The 16,888-nt window shown below is 34.8% G+C and overlaps 1 protein-coding gene and 1 pseudogene across 10 annotated transcripts in view; one reads left to right on the top strand and one right to left on the bottom strand.

Moving 5' to 3' along the window:
* Positions 1-16,888, bottom strand: part of FUT8 (fucosyltransferase 8) — a 270,265-nt gene that overhangs the window by 154,254 nt on the left and 99,123 nt on the right. For 5 of the 10 annotated variants that reach the window (XM_006142414.3, XM_027768281.1, XM_006142413.3 and 2 more), the window contains one exon: positions 13,832-13,922. The exons of 2 other annotated variants lie outside the window; for them this stretch is intronic. The gene's annotated coding sequence lies outside the window, so the exon portion shown is untranslated. Of the gene's footprint in view, positions 1-10,573; positions 10,695-11,191; positions 11,326-13,831; positions 13,923-16,888 lie in introns of all 10 variants that reach the window. 3 more of the 10 variants (XM_006142415.3, XM_006142416.3, XM_006142419.3) reach the window with 3 other exon arrangements.
* LOC102481752 (eukaryotic translation initiation factor 1A, Y-chromosomal-like) lies at positions 60-484 on the top strand (annotated as a pseudogene).

Here is a 16,888-nt window from a genome sequence, read left to right as displayed (position 1 = left end):
CAGTCACAGCCCCTTACCTATCACCAAAAAGGTGCCCAAAATGATGTGAAGTCACTAGCATGCCCAAGAAAAAAGCTATAGAAGATGAAAACAGGTGCCAGGGTAAAAATGAGAATAAATCCGAAAAGAAAGTAGTCATAGAAGAGGATGGACAAGAGCATAGTCAGGTAATCAACATGCTGGGATATGGACAATTAGAAGCAATACATTTCAATGGTGGTCAGAGGTTATCTATACAGAGGAAAACTAAGAAAAAAGATTTACCCTTAGACATTATATTGGTTGGACTCCAGAACTATCAGGACAACAAAGGTGATAAAATTTTAAAATACAATGCAGATGAAGCTAAAAGGCTAGGGACATACAGCAAGCTTTCAGAACATGCCTAAGCCCAATAAAACAGACACATTTGGTCCTGGAGATGGTGATGATATATCTAATGTGATATTATTGGGAAGATGATAAAGATCTTAATGATATATAGATTGTATTCAATGTTTTACGTACCAAGTTTTTTGGGTATTGTTAAAACCAAGGTAATATAATTTCATTGTTCTGTAGAAAGTTAATCAGAATTCTATGCAGCTTAGCAATTTAACCTTGTCATCTTTTTACTAAATGAACACAAGACCTCCTGATGCCCAAATACTCTTGAAAGCAGTCTTTCTGTCAACCTTGTGGTTTTCTCATTAGTTACATAGGTTGATATATGCTAATTTTAAGAATTAAACTTTAAAAAAAACAAATAAGCCCAATTTCAAAGTCCTGTGCTCTTAATCATTATGACTGTTTTTTTAAAAAAAAGAAAGAAAATAGCAGTATGAATGAATAGTATATTTAAGAAAAAATTTCACAAGTATATTTATTAAAAAAACCCACTACGCAAGAAAAAAATGTCCATAGTATAAAGAATACTAGATGGGAGTAAGAGGTAAGAAAATGAGGAAATGAAAAAGCAAAACTGAGGGTAGAGAAGGAATTGTACAACTAGCAACCATCGAACTGGAATTCCAGCTCCAGAGCCTGACTTCCAGGCTCTACTGCAAGGTGATCTTCCACAGCAAGTTACCTGCCCATGTATAAATCAGACATCTGAAACTAAAGGATCCTTTTTCAACAGACTGAAACAATAGATACTAATCTTTGCCATCCCAAGAACACTGCTACTAATTAAATGTCACTTCTAGAAAAGTCATCGTACCCAAGAGCTCTCGTTTTCGCATGGATAATATAAAAAGAATTGATCTAGATGATCCATTGGGTCATTGGAAAAGTCACGATTCATTTTTGCATAGAAAAACAGAAAAATATGTCATGACTTTTCTGATGACCCAATATAAAGACTTTGCAACTTGAAAGGTTTTAGTGGTACGAAGTTTTCAAAAAAGGATTTCTCCAAAATCTTACCTCATCACCCGTATCTACATGCTGCCTACCATGCATTGGGCACTGTACTGAGTGTCAAGGGTAAAATGAGGGACAAGAGACAATCCCCACGTTTAGTGAATGTTAGAATTCACCAGGCAAGCAAAAATTAAATAATTGCACAATAAATTTCTTATGTTTCTATCAAGTCATTGATGTATTTTTCTATGCAAAAATGAGTCATGACTTTCCTGACTACCCAATTTTAAATATGTAAGCCAGTACTCAACAAAGGGCTTTTGAACTTAACTGTAAAACGCTTGCCCGGATATCCTCCAATACTCTGTCTCTCATCAAATTCAGGGATCATTCAACTACCACCTTCTTAGTGAAAGCTTCCCTGACTATTTCATTTAAAAATGGTATACTTCCCACTCCAACATCTCCTAAATGAACAGAGTAAAAAGTAAATCCCTGATGTACTTACTTTTCTCTAGAACACTTATCACCATCTGACATATAGATTATCTGTTCAGTATCTGTTTACCAACTAGAATATAAACTCCATCAGGTCAATAATTTCTATTTTATTCACTCATCTCACTCACTGTCTATAACAGCATCTAGGATATAGCAGACACTTAATAATTCTCTATCAATTATTTTTTAAACATTTAAAGCATTTAAAATAGAATGATCTGCTAAATAAAATTCATATTTTTACACTAAAAGTATATATAGAATGACTAATTGCTAAGAAGATTCATATTTTGGAGTCAGCAGGTGGTGTAATGGCTAAGGCGCTGGACTCTCTGACATGGCAGACAGTAGTTTGAGCCCAGACCCAGTGACTTGAAAATTACACTGGACATGTGTGCATGCATGCCCCAAATCCCAAGAGACCAAGAGAATGGAAGAGAAGGGATTGCAGCATGGCCAGCCTACCTAGAGGATGATTTTTCACTTTCCCTCTGCCTGTCTGTCTGTCTGTCTCTCTGTCTGTCTGTCTCTCTGTCTCTCTCTCTCACTCTCTCTCTCTGGCAAGTGCACACTGTCTATGGCAAAAACCTAAATTATAAAAATTATGTATACACACACACACACACACTAGGATAGAGTCAACATCTAACAAAATTATTTATTCTCCACTGTATTATTATCTTGCCTTAAAAAATGAAGAAAAAGTAAAATGTATTATTCTACCTGATTTGAAGTTACCATACTCACTGAACTGTAGCAGGTATTTTATTTGTTCAGAAATTAAGAGTAAAGAAGCAAAACATCTAAAACCACCCTCCAAGGTTTCTAGTCTGATAGTTTTACTTCATATGCTCATAATTTTTGAAGAATTTAAGAAATTACAGCACATATACCTAACTATTTAGAAAAGACAAAAGAATTGGGTATACTCCATGATATAGTGCTTAAGCACTATGGAGAGGAAGCTATATCCCATATGGCCAAACAGAGTTCAAATCCCAGCCCCAGCAGCTTACATGCCAAGCATGAACGCACAAACCCAGAATCCTCACAGGATAAAAAACTAGAGGAAAAAGGATTGCACCATGACCAGCCCTCATAGGGCACAAGGTGCTTTCTCTTTTCCTCTCTTAAGCTCTCTGGCATAATAAATTCAAAAAAAAGAAAGAAATAAAAAGAAAGAAAGAAAGGAAGGAAGGAAGGAAGGAAGGAAGGAAGGAAGGAAGGAAGGAAGGAAAGAAAATTGTTTCAAGTTTGGCATATCTGAATTCAAAGGACTGTGTAATCTGAAAAATAAAACATTTGCTTTGAAGAGATTTAATAATTTTATTTTTACCTATACAAAGTTAATCATTTTTAACAATACCATTTCAAAAGTTGAATAAGACCAGGAGATAGTTTTCAAATGGAATGACATATGTTCGAAACTGTAATAACTAGAATCAATATAGTCTTCTAGATGATTAAAAAGAAAATGTTGCTATAACATTTCTAATAAAATAAGCGATCTATAGATTGTATAGAATGGAACATTTTTGATCAGTTCATTAATTTCTCCTAATAAAGCAGCAAATTATTGAAAGAAATTTAGAAGTCAAATAATAATAATTTCATATGCCCTATTATAATATGAAAACTACTGAGCTGTTAAAAAACTCATGTATTTTTCTATGTTTTTTTAATGCAAAAATTGTCATGACTTTTCTGACAACCCAATATTTAAAGATTTAATTTTATTTATTCATTATCATTATTATTATTATCAATTTGCTATAGGGCATGTGCACTCACCAGAGAGAAAGAGAAAGTAAGAAAGCAAGCCATCACGTCTGGGATTTGCACCACAGTTGGCCATATGAGAGTCAAGGGCCTTAACCTCCATGCCTCCTGCTGTACCCCCCACAGCTTGTTTTTTATTATTATTATTATTATTGTTATTATTTCTACTGTAGGGCTCATGCACTTGATGGAAAGAGAAAAGGAAAGAAAGTATCTCCCTTACCTCCCCCCCACCACCACCACCAAGGGATAACCATACCACAATCCCTTCTCCTTCATTCTTGTCAAGGGATTGACAAAAATTTATCCAAAAATGCTTTAAAGCAGTTTTATTGCTTTTAAATATGAGAACTCAGTCATGGTAAACAAATAGAACAATGACAGAAATGCAAGGAATAAAGGAAAGTTCACTAAAATCTTAACTCCTAGTAAGATCATTCACTGTTAACATTTCTCTAGATATTTTTAATAAATGTAAAAAATATAACATTTCAATATAACATTGAAAGAATCATTTCTTCTATTTTATAACCTACTTTGCTTAATTTATCTTGAGTAAAGAATATTTTTCTGTGTCAGAAAAAAAATATATATATAATTTTTTTTTTTAGAGAAAGAGATTTTTGCTATAGGGCATCTGTGCTAGCCTAAGAGACAGAGAGAAACAGAAAGACAGGAAGCAAGAAATCACACCCCCAGAGGGGATGGCCATGCTGCAATCCATTCTACTCCATTCTCCTCTAGGGATTTTGGGCATGCATGCACATGCACCCAGTGTGAGTTTCAAGCCGCCAGGTCTGGGACTTGACTATGTGGGAGTCCAGCAATGTAACTTCTACACCATTTGCTGGTCCTAATATCTAATTTTTAAGGGCTCTACTGTATTCCATTCTATGTGTTAACATAACTTACTTAACTATTCTCCCTATTAGGTTTTTTTTTTCCATTTTTTAATGAAACATCTATAATACAATGAGTGGGACACTCCAGTTTCTCACTAAAATATCTAATACGTTCTCCACAAAACATTCAGTTATTTAAATGTTTTTAAATGCCTATGATATCCTTCTTACTGTTCTAAACAATTTAAAGTTCCAGAATGGAGGGCTTGGGTCTATTTTAAGCTCTGCTTTATCCCCAGTGTTCAGTGGCGAGTCTGGTAATCCAATATCATAAACCTTCACATGGATGCTGAATGGACAGAAGCCCATCCCAGTTCATTCATCCTCTTCTACAATTACCTCCTTTTTTAAGTTTTGGCTTTGACAAAAGTTTTCTTTTTTTTTTTTCACTATTTAATAACTTCAAAGATAAATATTATTATGAGCAAGGTGCCAATCCTATTGAAGTTTTGTAAAACTGAAGTGACAATCCTTAGTCTCCAAAGGCTCATAGAATCACCAAATTCAGTGGCTGAAGGCCACAAGAAAACTTTGCTTTTAGGGCCAGGCCACCCTACAGAGTAAGGAGCCTGCACCACTCAGTTCAGGCTCACTATGGAGAGTCAAGTGAATGAACACAGAGGTTGAGAGAGAGAAGAAACCAGTTTTACAGTGCACCCTTTTAGGAGCTCTGCTTAGTTGTGTTTTTAAAAATTTCTTTTGAGCTTGAAAACATCACTCAAAGAAAATGTCTATCTAACCCTTTGCTATGTGTTTTCCTTTTGTCTCTTTAATATTTTAGTGGAAAGAAGAATAAGGGAACTGCTGTGCTAAGTTCCAAAGTGTCCAAATGGCAAACAAAGAAAAACCCCAATAGTCTAATTAAACTGTAAGTTATGACTAAATTCATAAAAAAAAAAAAAGAAATTATTTTACTCTTTCAGGAAACAATACTCTGAAAGAAGGTGAAAAGAGACCAAAACATATCAAAATATTATTATTCCAATTGAACTTTTGTACTTTAAAATCACTTCAAGAGGCCAGCAGATGGTGTGGTGGTTAAGGCACTGGACTCCCACATGGTCCCAGTCCTAGACCAGGTGACGAAAATCACATCAGACACATGTCTGTGCATGCCCAAAACCCCTAAAGGAGAATGAAGGAGAAGGTACTGTGGTGTGTCCATTGCTCCTGGGGAGTGATTTCTCACTTTCCCTCTCTCTTTCTCTCTCCCGTGAGCACACACGCCCTACAGTTAACAAACAACAACAACAAAACACTATGAAATAGATCTGCTGAGAAATCTGTAGCTGCACTTACACTATTTTTTTTTAATTTGAAAAATCCAGAATATAGGGATTGCATAAAAATCACAAGCTGGGAAAGAATCTTCAGAAATGTATGTAGTTCATCTTTCTGCCTCTTAGCTCATTTACACTTAAGTTTGTTTACATATTTAAGATATGTATCCACAACAAAGAATTATTCAGCATGGGTGGGAGTTTGAGAAAAAGATGTAAGTCACCTAAAAATATGGCCCTTGGAAAAGACTGTTTAGAGGAATGTCATGACCCAATTTCCATTTTTTTTTTTTTTGAGAGGTTTTTGCTATAGGGCGTGTGTGTTCACCAGACAGACAGAGAGAGACAGAGAGACAGAAAGCAAGAAATCACCCCCCAGGGGGATGGCTACACCGCAATCCCTTCTCCTCCATTCTCCTCTCAGGATCTTGGGCACACATGAATTTTAAGCCACCGGGTCCAAGACACGAACTGCGGTCGACTATGTGGGAGTCCAGCGACATAGCCATTACGCTAACTGCTGGAACCCCAATTTCCATTTTCATATCATCATCCCCGTTTGTACTTGAATGTGAAATGCATACGCTGGAATGGCACGTGTGCATGTTGATTATAGCCATCCATTCTGTCTCCTGTTGAGGAGGATATCCAAAAATCTTGGCAAGAGGAGATGCTAAGTTAACTCAGATCTTGGTTATCTCTTCAGCTTCAAACAACACATGCTACCAGGTATTATTTTTGTATATCGCACCCTATTATTCTTAATAAACTATAAATTCTTCAAAAACAGCATCATGACGTTTTAACTCCTTATATCCCTAATACTTCAAATACACAAGTTTTAAAAAAAATATTCACTAATATCAATGAAAACAGCTACTTATCTAGCCCATTTCCATTTAATTTTCTACCTCAACTATTTAAAGTGTTTGTTAAAATATATACAAAGTATATTACCATACTCAAATAAATACTTGCACATCAATGTTCAGAGAAGCATTACTCCCAGTAGCCAAATGATCGAAACAATTCAAATGTCCATTGATGGATAAATGGATAAACAAAATGTGGTATATACATAGTATGGGAAATTAATGAGCCTTAAAAAAGAATGAAATTCTGATATATGCTACAATGTGGCTCAATCTTAAAGATAGTGTGCTGAGTGATAAAAGCCAGTCACGAAAGGACATACATTTGTCTGACTCAATTCTTATGAGGTACTCATAATGAAAGTCACAGAAATAGAAGACAGAATAGTGATTATAGGCACTGGTGGTAAGGAGGAATGGGGAGTTAGTGTGTAATGGGTACAGAGTTTTGATTTTGGTTGATAAAAAAGTTCTGGAGTTAAATAGTGCTGGCAGTTGAATAATATGAAAGTACTTACTACTACTGAACTGTACAGTTAAAAATATTTAGATGGTTAATTCTGTTATGTTTATTTTACCACAATAAAAAAGGGAAGGAAATGTATATCACCATATAACCTTAAATATTCACCCACAGAGTACTTTATACATGTTATTTTACAGTTCTTGACTTCAAATTATTAAGAATAAAGTAGTTGGAGCCAGCAGGTGTTGTCATGGCTAAGGTGCTGGACTCCTACATAGTCGATCACAGTTCAAGTCCCAGACCCGGTTACTTTAAACTCACACTGGGTGCATGTGCACATGTTCCCAAAATCCTGAAAGGAGAATGAAGGAGAAGGGATTTCAGCATAGCCATCCCCCGAGGGGTGATTTCTCACTTTCTGTCTCTTTCTCTCTGGTGAGCACTATTTTTGCCATATAGCAAAAGTCTTCTCTTAAAAACAAACAAACCAACAAATAATAGTTAGCAAAAAATTACAGTTTTATATGAATCTGCTTTCTTAAAAAAAAAATGTGATACAAAAAATACTTGAAAAATAAAGTTTTAATCTAAGCAATGCCTTTAATACATTTGTTCTAATTCCACAAACCCTTTGCCTACAACAAAAATACTTAAACATGGCTGCAATCAACATATCCACATGTCTTTAACATTCACAGACAAATTCATCTCTGCTTTTTCAACAGAAACTTGTCTGCAATTAATGATTTTGTAATTCGGTTCTATTTTCTTTTATCCTTTTCCCTTGGGGGCATAAACTATGTATGCAAGAACTACACTTTGTGCAACATTTCAGGAAGGTTAACAAGCATCAAATAAGATGCCATAATATTTAAAATAAAATGATAAACTAGGATAATTTAAGATTATATTAAGCTGAATATATATATATAAAAGCTGCAAAATACAAAGGCGATAATATTTGGCTGCCGATTATTTATATAATTCACATTGCAACAAATCTAATTGAAATTCACGGAAATGTAACATTCTTAAAAATACAATTTCCCTAATCCATTACTTTGCCACCTTTCAATATAATATACCACATATACATTGATTTCTATTTCGTGATTATGTCAAATTATATTGATTTAACACACAGTTAAATGTAACAAAATTGATTAAATTCATAACTCATTTAACATGACTCATTTAAGAGTCCTGACCCAAATTTAGTACTGGTTTATTAATTCTGTCTCTGGTAATTACTAAACTAGGAAATTTTCATTACTGATTAATTTTCCAAGATCTGCCAACAAAACCATTATTGTATACTCATTGAAATCTAAAGTCACCTACAATAAAAAAGAATAAAAGCAAGAAAAAGGTATATTCAAGCATCTGACTTTCCTAGTTAGTGTTTTATACGTATTCCTTCTAGAAGTGGCTATTTCGAGTGAAAATAAATCCTGTCAATCCATAATTTCCTACTATCTCAAGTGCAAATGCAGTAACTATTGTTGAGTACCCCACACCCTAGAGATTTACTTTTCCTTATATTCTTCCTACTGTATATTCCCTCCAAAATTGTGTATTTCATGTCCAATGAATCTATCAAAACTCACATATTCATCTAAGTTTTCACTAATTTAACACTTGGACTCAACAAAAAATTTCCTAGACTATACTAGGAACTGAATTCCATACATCACTTTATTAAATGAGTATTATTGATCTTATGTTAAAGGAAAACGAGGTTCAGAAAGACAAAATAATTTTATGTCACAACTAGTAATTAGTTCATTCAAGAACTGAAATCCAGATATTACAAATTTAAAACGAAGAGGGAAGAGAAGTAACACTTGTTGCACACCAAGTATGTGCCAGGCCAGCAACATATTTTTGCACACATTTCCTCATTTAATTCTAACCATTGCTTTTTAAAGTGGGCATTATCTCCACTTTGAACATGAGGAAACTTAAGTAAGATGTGATCTAAGATTGTACACCTATTTGGCAGCCAATACGAACAGAAAACCTGGGATTACACACATTGATAAATTTTGCCTTCAAACCACTACCTGCTGTGATCTAAGGAAGAAAGTTCATTTGATTTGTCGCTTCATTTTTGTTTTCTATTTTGTGTTTATATTCTACAGAGAAAGGAACAATTTCACTGATCTAATTATAAAAATAAGATTTCCAACTCCTTAAGAAAATCTTATCTGTTAGTAATTCCCTGTAGAGTTACTATCATAAAGTCTACCTGCAGATATTTTCAAAGCCCTATTTATGAGATTATCATCGTCTATCTTAGCCACTCAAAGAGTGACCTAGTGAGCCCACTGGTGGCACAGACAGTATCAAATTAAACTGCAGTGTTGAGAGACACAGCCAACCATAGGTTTAGATTCCTGAGTTAGCTTGAAAATATGCTCAGCATCCTGACAAAATGGAGGGCCAGAACAGGGGATGGTGGTGTGATAAGACTCTCTCACGGGTACTTCTCCCTCTCCTTCTCAGGCTCTCTCTCCATCTCAACTGCATGCTCTTTATCAGGAATAAAATTAAGTTTAAAAAAAAAGAATAAACTATTACCCTAAAAAAATGTATTTTCAATGCTTAAACAGAGGTCTTTACAGGAATGCTACCAGGTGGCAATCTATGTAGGAGAAGGATGTTTCTCTGACCTTTAGCTCCATTTAGGATGTGTCCCCTACACTCTAGAGCATGGCCTACAGAATGGCCAAGGACATTTATAAATGCCAATTAATATAGAGTATATTGAGATTTAAAAATGCCAAAATGAGGGACCAGCAGTTAGCGTAATGGCTATGTCGCTGGACTCTCACATAGTCAACCGTGGTTCGAGTCCCGGACCCGGTGGCTTAAAACTCACACTGGGCGCGTGTGCGTACACGTCCAACATCCCGAGAGGAGAATGAAGAAGGGATTACAGTGTGGCCATCCCCCCTGGGGGGTGATTTCTTGTTTTCTGTCTCTCTGTCTCTCTCTGTCTATCTGGCGAGCGCATGTGCCCTATAGCAAAAATCCTAACCAAAAAAAAAAAAAAAGTTAATTAAAAAAATGCCAAAATGAGAACCGTATAGTATTTAACATGCAAACAGAAATCAGCTCAATATTAATACAGTAAAAGAAAACTGTGAGTTGACTCTTGTCATTAAAATACCTTTGCAAAGATTCAGACTCTCTTTTGAATTAGATGGAAATGACTAAAAAAATTTCTTGAGTAACAAGGACAGGAATTAAAGCATAAAAAAAGAAGCTGAACTCACCTAGCTCTAATAAAAAGTAGTTTAAAAGGGTGGATTTTGGACTAGGAAAGAAATACTACTATTTCAAACAAACAAAAAATTCAAACTTAATTTTATTTCTACTTCAGAAAATTCAGCAATTTCTCATACTAAGAATCTACATTCTATTAACCTTCTAGATCTTGTTAGAATGTTCTCTTCCTTTATCAATCCAAATCCAAGTCTCTTCCTCATTTTCTCATCTGCTTCTGTTCCTCTTGAAGATCACTCAAAAGAATAAGGCAATGATACATCTAGAGATCAAATGAATAATTACCACATATCAGCTAGGCTATAAAGGAATCATATTTAATAGCTGTTTTCAAATTTTGTTCCTTGAAAGAGTTGTATGAGATATTTCCAGGAGCGGCTAAATGAAAGAGTACCAGCTAGGTTTCATTTGTAATGATCTGAAACCTTCATCCTTTTTTCATTCATATATAAAACTTGAGACAAGGGAAATATATAAGTGTTTTTAATAAAAAATGTAACATTCTCACCACAGAATATGTAAGGCATAGAGGAGAGGAGGGTGATAGTATGTTGTATTTTAAAAAATGAATTTCTCATCTTTCTTTCATCTGAGCACTTATTTATGATGCAAATCCTAGAGATAAAAAATTAAAGTAAGAATTTTGATGTTTCTCAATAATCCATGTACACTTTTAAAAACAAGATATATTTTGCTGTGAACAATGTTGTCTATGTATGTCAATTGTATCTAGCTGATTAATCGTGCTGTTGAATTTACCTGTCTTCGCTGATTTTCTGCCTGCTGGATCTACCCATTTCTGATAGAAAGATGCTGAAGTCTCCAACTATAATAATGGGTTCATCTATTTCTTCATCAGTCCTAATAGTTTTTGTTTCGCATATTTTGACACCCTATTGTTAAGCACATACACATTAAAGATTATTACGTCTCCATGGAGAACAAATTTCTTTATCATCTTATTATACTCCTTTTATCCCTGATAACCTTCTTGACTCTGAAGTCTCTTCTGTCTGAAATTACTAAATTTGCTATTCCTGCTTGCTTTTGATTCATGTTATCATGGTACATCTTTCTTCGTCCCTTTGTTTATAACCTGTATGTCTTTATATTTAAAATAGGTTTCTTGTAGATAGCATATGAAGGTTTGAATTACTCTAGCCCACTTATATGCAGATTTTTAAAATAAATTTTGTGAATGTATTCTCTCTTATTTTCTTAATAATATTTTCTGCTGCAAATTTATTCTCTCTTATTTTCTTAATAATATTTTCTTTCTTTAGGGCCAGCAGATGGTGAGGTAGTTAAGGCACTGGACTCCCACATGGCTGACCACAGTTCAAGTCCTTAAGCTTGTGGTTTGCTTTCTCACTTTCCCTTCTCTCATTCTCTCTCTGGTTAAATTAATAATAATAATAATAATAATTAAATAAATAATTATTTTTAAAAATTACAATATTTTCTTTCTTCTAGCTTACATTAATTAATGTAAAAATAGTACATAACACATTCTACATACAAAATATGTGCTAATCAATTTTTTATGTTATAAGTAAGGTTATCAGTCAACAGTAGGTTAATAGTAGTTAAATTTTAGGGGAGTCAAAGTTATATGTGAATATTCAACTATGCAAGAGGTCTGCATACCTACCTTGTGTTGTTCAAGGATCAATTACAAGTTGAGTAGTTTTCTGAACTACTCTGACAATGTCTGTCTTTTAACTGCTGTATTTAAACCACTGATGTTTAAAGTGACTGACTGGTCCAGTCACTGTTACTAGCACCCTGCAAAGCTAGAAACCATATGGCGTGACCATAGTTTGGATCTCAAATATATGACTCCAAAACAAAGTCAAAATTTAAGTAAAACTGAGACTTACTACTTAACACCCCAGGTTAGCCTGAAAAATACTCTGTGTGTGAGTGACCAAGATTTTGAGGAGCTGGAGGGCTGGGAAAAGAGGATCCCACCCCCATCTCATGCATACATGTGCAGAGAAAAAATAATAATAAATTAATTAACTTAGGAAATGTTAGTCCACTGAATAATGCTGTTTGCTATTCTTATAGCAAGAAATACAACTAAATTTTTTTCTCAAATCACACTGAAAACCAAATTACTTTTTATATCACTGGCTTAACTTTTATTCAGCTGAGTTTTAACCTACTTAACCAGAGGCAAGCTGGCTAAGTTAAAGTGAACATAATACCTAATTCACCTTAAGCAATTTGAAAGCACTGTTAAAAATAATCCTCCAAGGGGTCAGCAGGTGGTATGGTGGTTAAAGATGCTGGACTACCACATGGTCAACTGTGATTTGAGTCCCAGACCTGGAGGCTTGTTTTCTCACATTCCGTTTCTGTCTCTGTCTCTGTCTCTGCTCAAATTAAAAAATAATAATAATAACAAAAGATAATAATAATACTAACAAATGGAATTGGATAAATAAATAATTCTTTAAAAAAATAAATAAGCCTCCAAAATTAACAATATAAAAATGGCCAGACCTAAAGGAACACATTAGTAATATCTTTACTTTTCATATATGTAAATTGCATTATTTTTTCCACATCTGCAAAACATTAGACACAATGAACATCTCTGAACCCTTTACACAGTGAACAGATGGTGAACCATTACAAAATTAGGAGCTAAGGTAACCTCTTAAAGAACTGTGAATAATTTTGCTATTCAGACAGCAGATAGCTACGAGTTGGATGAGTAAATTTTCCTAGGAAGAAAATAAAAAATTAGGGTGAAATATACAATTTGGAGATGGTTACAAAAAGAATGGAAGAAAGTAGTAAGTGAAAGATTATATAAAAGTTGCTAGGGAAAAAAAAATCCAAAAAAGAATATCAAATGAGAATGAAAATGGATGCTTATGAAAGATAGAAAAGAATGATATGGAAGTTCCGCTCCTAATTCACTAAATATATATTCTTGGGACACTACATTCCTGAAATTCCAAAACAAAGTCAATATTTAAGACTTAATACTTAAGGTTTCTAGGGAAAGTAATAATAAAGGAGACTGAATTATGTCAATTTACAAGATAAAGAATTAAGAACATCAAAAGTGAAAAGATAAAAAATGTTAACTGTCAAGTTATATCAGGTGGTTATATACGTAAAAATTAGCCATTCAGCTGTCAATGGTTATGTAAGGGACAATACAGCCTCATTCTGTTCTTAAAATGCCATATGCGCTTGAGAAAGTCACTGTACAATCTTTAGAACTGAAGTAAAAGTAGTTTCAGGGATAGTGATGCTATATAAATAGTGTTTTCTGGGTAAGGAAACACTACCTAAAAGGAGGGCGATTTCTTAATTTTTAAAAAGAGAAAATTTTATTTATTAACTAAGTTCTTTCAATATTAACAGTGAAAAATGGCTTACCTTCCTTCCCCTAGAACATAAGAAGCTGACAGAACCATGTTTTTCCAAAGGAAGGTCTTATTGCATGAATCTGGGTCACTAAAATTATTAGCTGTTCAAAATGAGATAAAAGAAAAGGGAAATGTTAATTATCTAGAAGCAGACATTTTCTTTGTTGTTAACATGAAACATATCTTACATAAAACCATTCAAATGAGATAGATATCCCTACTTTGACTCTCCAGCGAAAGCTCCCTTGAAGCAAAAGACTGGACAAACAGTTAAAATGACTTAAACAATTCATGACTATTAACTGTGCATAGATTGGAGTTTTTTAAAAGTTTATCCTCACAGTTATCATCCAACTTCAATATCCTCCCCCCAGAAAGAAAAGGCAAAAGTTCAGCCAATACAAAAAGGCTTCATAGTTTTAAAAAGGGGTGGATGTGGAGGCAAAGAGGCAGGAATATTCATTGGGCTTCAAGGACAAAAAGCATGTTCCATAACAGAACCTATCCACAGTTCCTCATCTAAAATTCAACTAACATCCAATTGCGGCAATCAGCCAAGCTTGGCAAATTAAAATAACAGTAATTTTGACAGATTATCTTCTATAAATATTCAAATATGGACGCTTATGTGAATGCAAGGGTCTTTATATGCCAATCAAAATGCTTTGTTTAGGATCCTAAAATTAAGCTTTTTTCACCCTTTTGTAGGAATCCCCTGAATCCTTAACTTTCATTTTAACTCTCTCACCCCAGCTGATTAAGAGACCAGTTATCCATGTCTGAATTTTAAAATTAAGGATAACAGGGGCTAGATGGTAGTGCAGCAATAAAATGCAACACTGTGATGCTGATCCACATGGGAAGGTTCTGAGTTCTCATCTGAAAATAGCTGAGAATATAAGGCATGTATGTGCCCATGATCCAGGGCTGGATGAGGCTGGATTGCAACACCAAAATCATGTTGGGGGTGCTATATCTCTCTTTTTCTCTTTCTCCCTATGGCTCAAAGAAGTAATAAATGATAAGATAAGGATAGCATTCATATAAGCATCAACAGACAAAAGGAAAGATTTAGAAAGGGATAAAAGAAACAGGAGAATCTTGAAGGACAGCAATCAAATAAAAGGTTAACTTTTTATTCATGTGATCAGGTATGCCCTGGTAAAGTAAAATACAGATGTCAAGAACAACTAGAAACTTAAAAAATTTGGGTCTATTCAAAATTTTATTAGGAAAGATCATTTACTTGACTCAAGTCAATAATCTATGTTTTGATGACAAGTTTAAGTTCATAAAACTCAAAACATAGGGAAATGCAATTAGTATAAAATTTGAGAGCCAGCCCATGGTACAGTGGTTAAGGCAGCTGGATCCCACGTGGCTGACTATACAGTTCAAGTCCCAGACCCAGCTGCTTAAGAAACAAGTCAGGTGATGGGTATGTATGCCCAAAATCCTGAAAAGGAGGAGAAATTGAAGAGAAGGGATTGCAGTGTGACCATTACCCATGGAGGGTGCTTTCTCTCTCTCTCTCCCTCTCTCTTTCATTCTCTGTCTCTCTCCAGCAAGTACACATGCCATTCAGCAAAAGAAAAAAATAAATCAAATCAAACACATTTTTTTCAAATCAACAGATGGCCCTATCAACAATAAGAGCCAGACCACACATGACTGTGCTGTTCCAATCTTGCACCCAGCAGCCTGAAAAATATGTCAGGCATATGTACCCCGGCAGAATGGAGAGATGGAGAAGAGTTGGTGGAATGGCCACATCCTATTTGTGGGCAGAGAAGTGCTTTTCATTTTCCTTTTCTCTTTCTCTTTGTCTCTCTATCCCTAGCAAGCACATGGCAACTTAAAAAACAAGAATAATCGATAATTAAGAGCAATAATGGCTTTAATGTAGACAAGTTATATGATGCATAAATTTACTAAGTGTTCGATCCTCTCCCTTAATCAGTTTCTCTTAAACATGTACAAAATTACTAAAAAGCCTCAGATCTTCCAGGAAGAAGTACAAATGACAGGCATGCTTCTGCGTCTAGGACAGCATTAAATTGTGGAAGAAAACTCGGAAACTTTATTCAGAGACATATTTCTTTCTGATCGCACCTGGAAAGACAAAGTTATAAGCGCCTCTAAGATTGCTTGAACTATCCCCAGTTAGGCTTGCAAGACACTATTAATTTTTTTTTAATCACCTACTGCACAACTATCCAATGAGTATGAAATCCAGCAGTAGATCCAAACCAAATGAATGCTTTCCAAAACAGGAAAGGAAGGAAGAAAGTCTGGTCTAGACATCAGAAGATTCAGCCCCCATAAGACTTTGTTAGAAATGCAGAATCTCAGGGCCAGCAGATGGTATCATGGTTATATCACTGAACTCCCATGGAGTTGATCATGGTTTGAGTCCCAGACCCAGTAACTTAAAACTCACATTGGGCGAGTGTGCATGCATGCCCAAACTCCTGAGAGGAAAACAGAGGCGAAGAGACTGTGGCATGCCCACTGTCACCCCAAGGGGCTGATTTCTTGCTTTCTGCCTCTCTGACTTTCTCTCTCTGGCTAGCGCACGTGCCTTATAGCAAAAATCTTTCTAAAAAAAAAAAAAAGAAGAAGAAAGGAAGAAAGGAAGAAAGGAAGAAAGGAAGAAAGGAAGAAAGGAAGAAAGAAAGAAAGAAAGAAAGAAAGAAAGAAAGAAAGAAAGAAAGAAAGAAAGAAATGCAGACTCTCAGGCTCTACTCTGGAATATACTTAATCAGAATCTGTACTTTAACAGTACTATGTGACACAGATACTAATTAAAATGTGAGCAACTCTGCAGGATGTGGAATATCAGAATGAGAGAGAAAGTATATCTGTTTAAAGATTGGTTCTCACTGCAATCTACTGTATGATCAATAGGTAGTGAATTTTTCATCTCTGGTTACAGTACTGTTACTACTACAGTTTTCAAAATCTTAAATAAGGACTCTTAAAAAAAAGAAATGCCTCAAGAGCCAAAGGATGAGTATTTAATGATTAAGTCTTGGGTTGTAAGAAAACCTGTGACAGTTACCTTAGA

The sequence above is a fragment of the Tupaia chinensis genome, unplaced genomic scaffold, assembly GCF_000334495.1.
Source record: "Tupaia chinensis unplaced genomic scaffold, TupChi_1.0 Scaffold000075_1, whole genome shotgun sequence".
NCBI lineage: Eukaryota > Metazoa > Chordata > Mammalia > Scandentia > Tupaiidae > Tupaia > Tupaia belangeri.
Note: the sequence above shows the minus strand (reverse complement) of the source record. Positions and strands in the feature narration are given on the sequence as shown.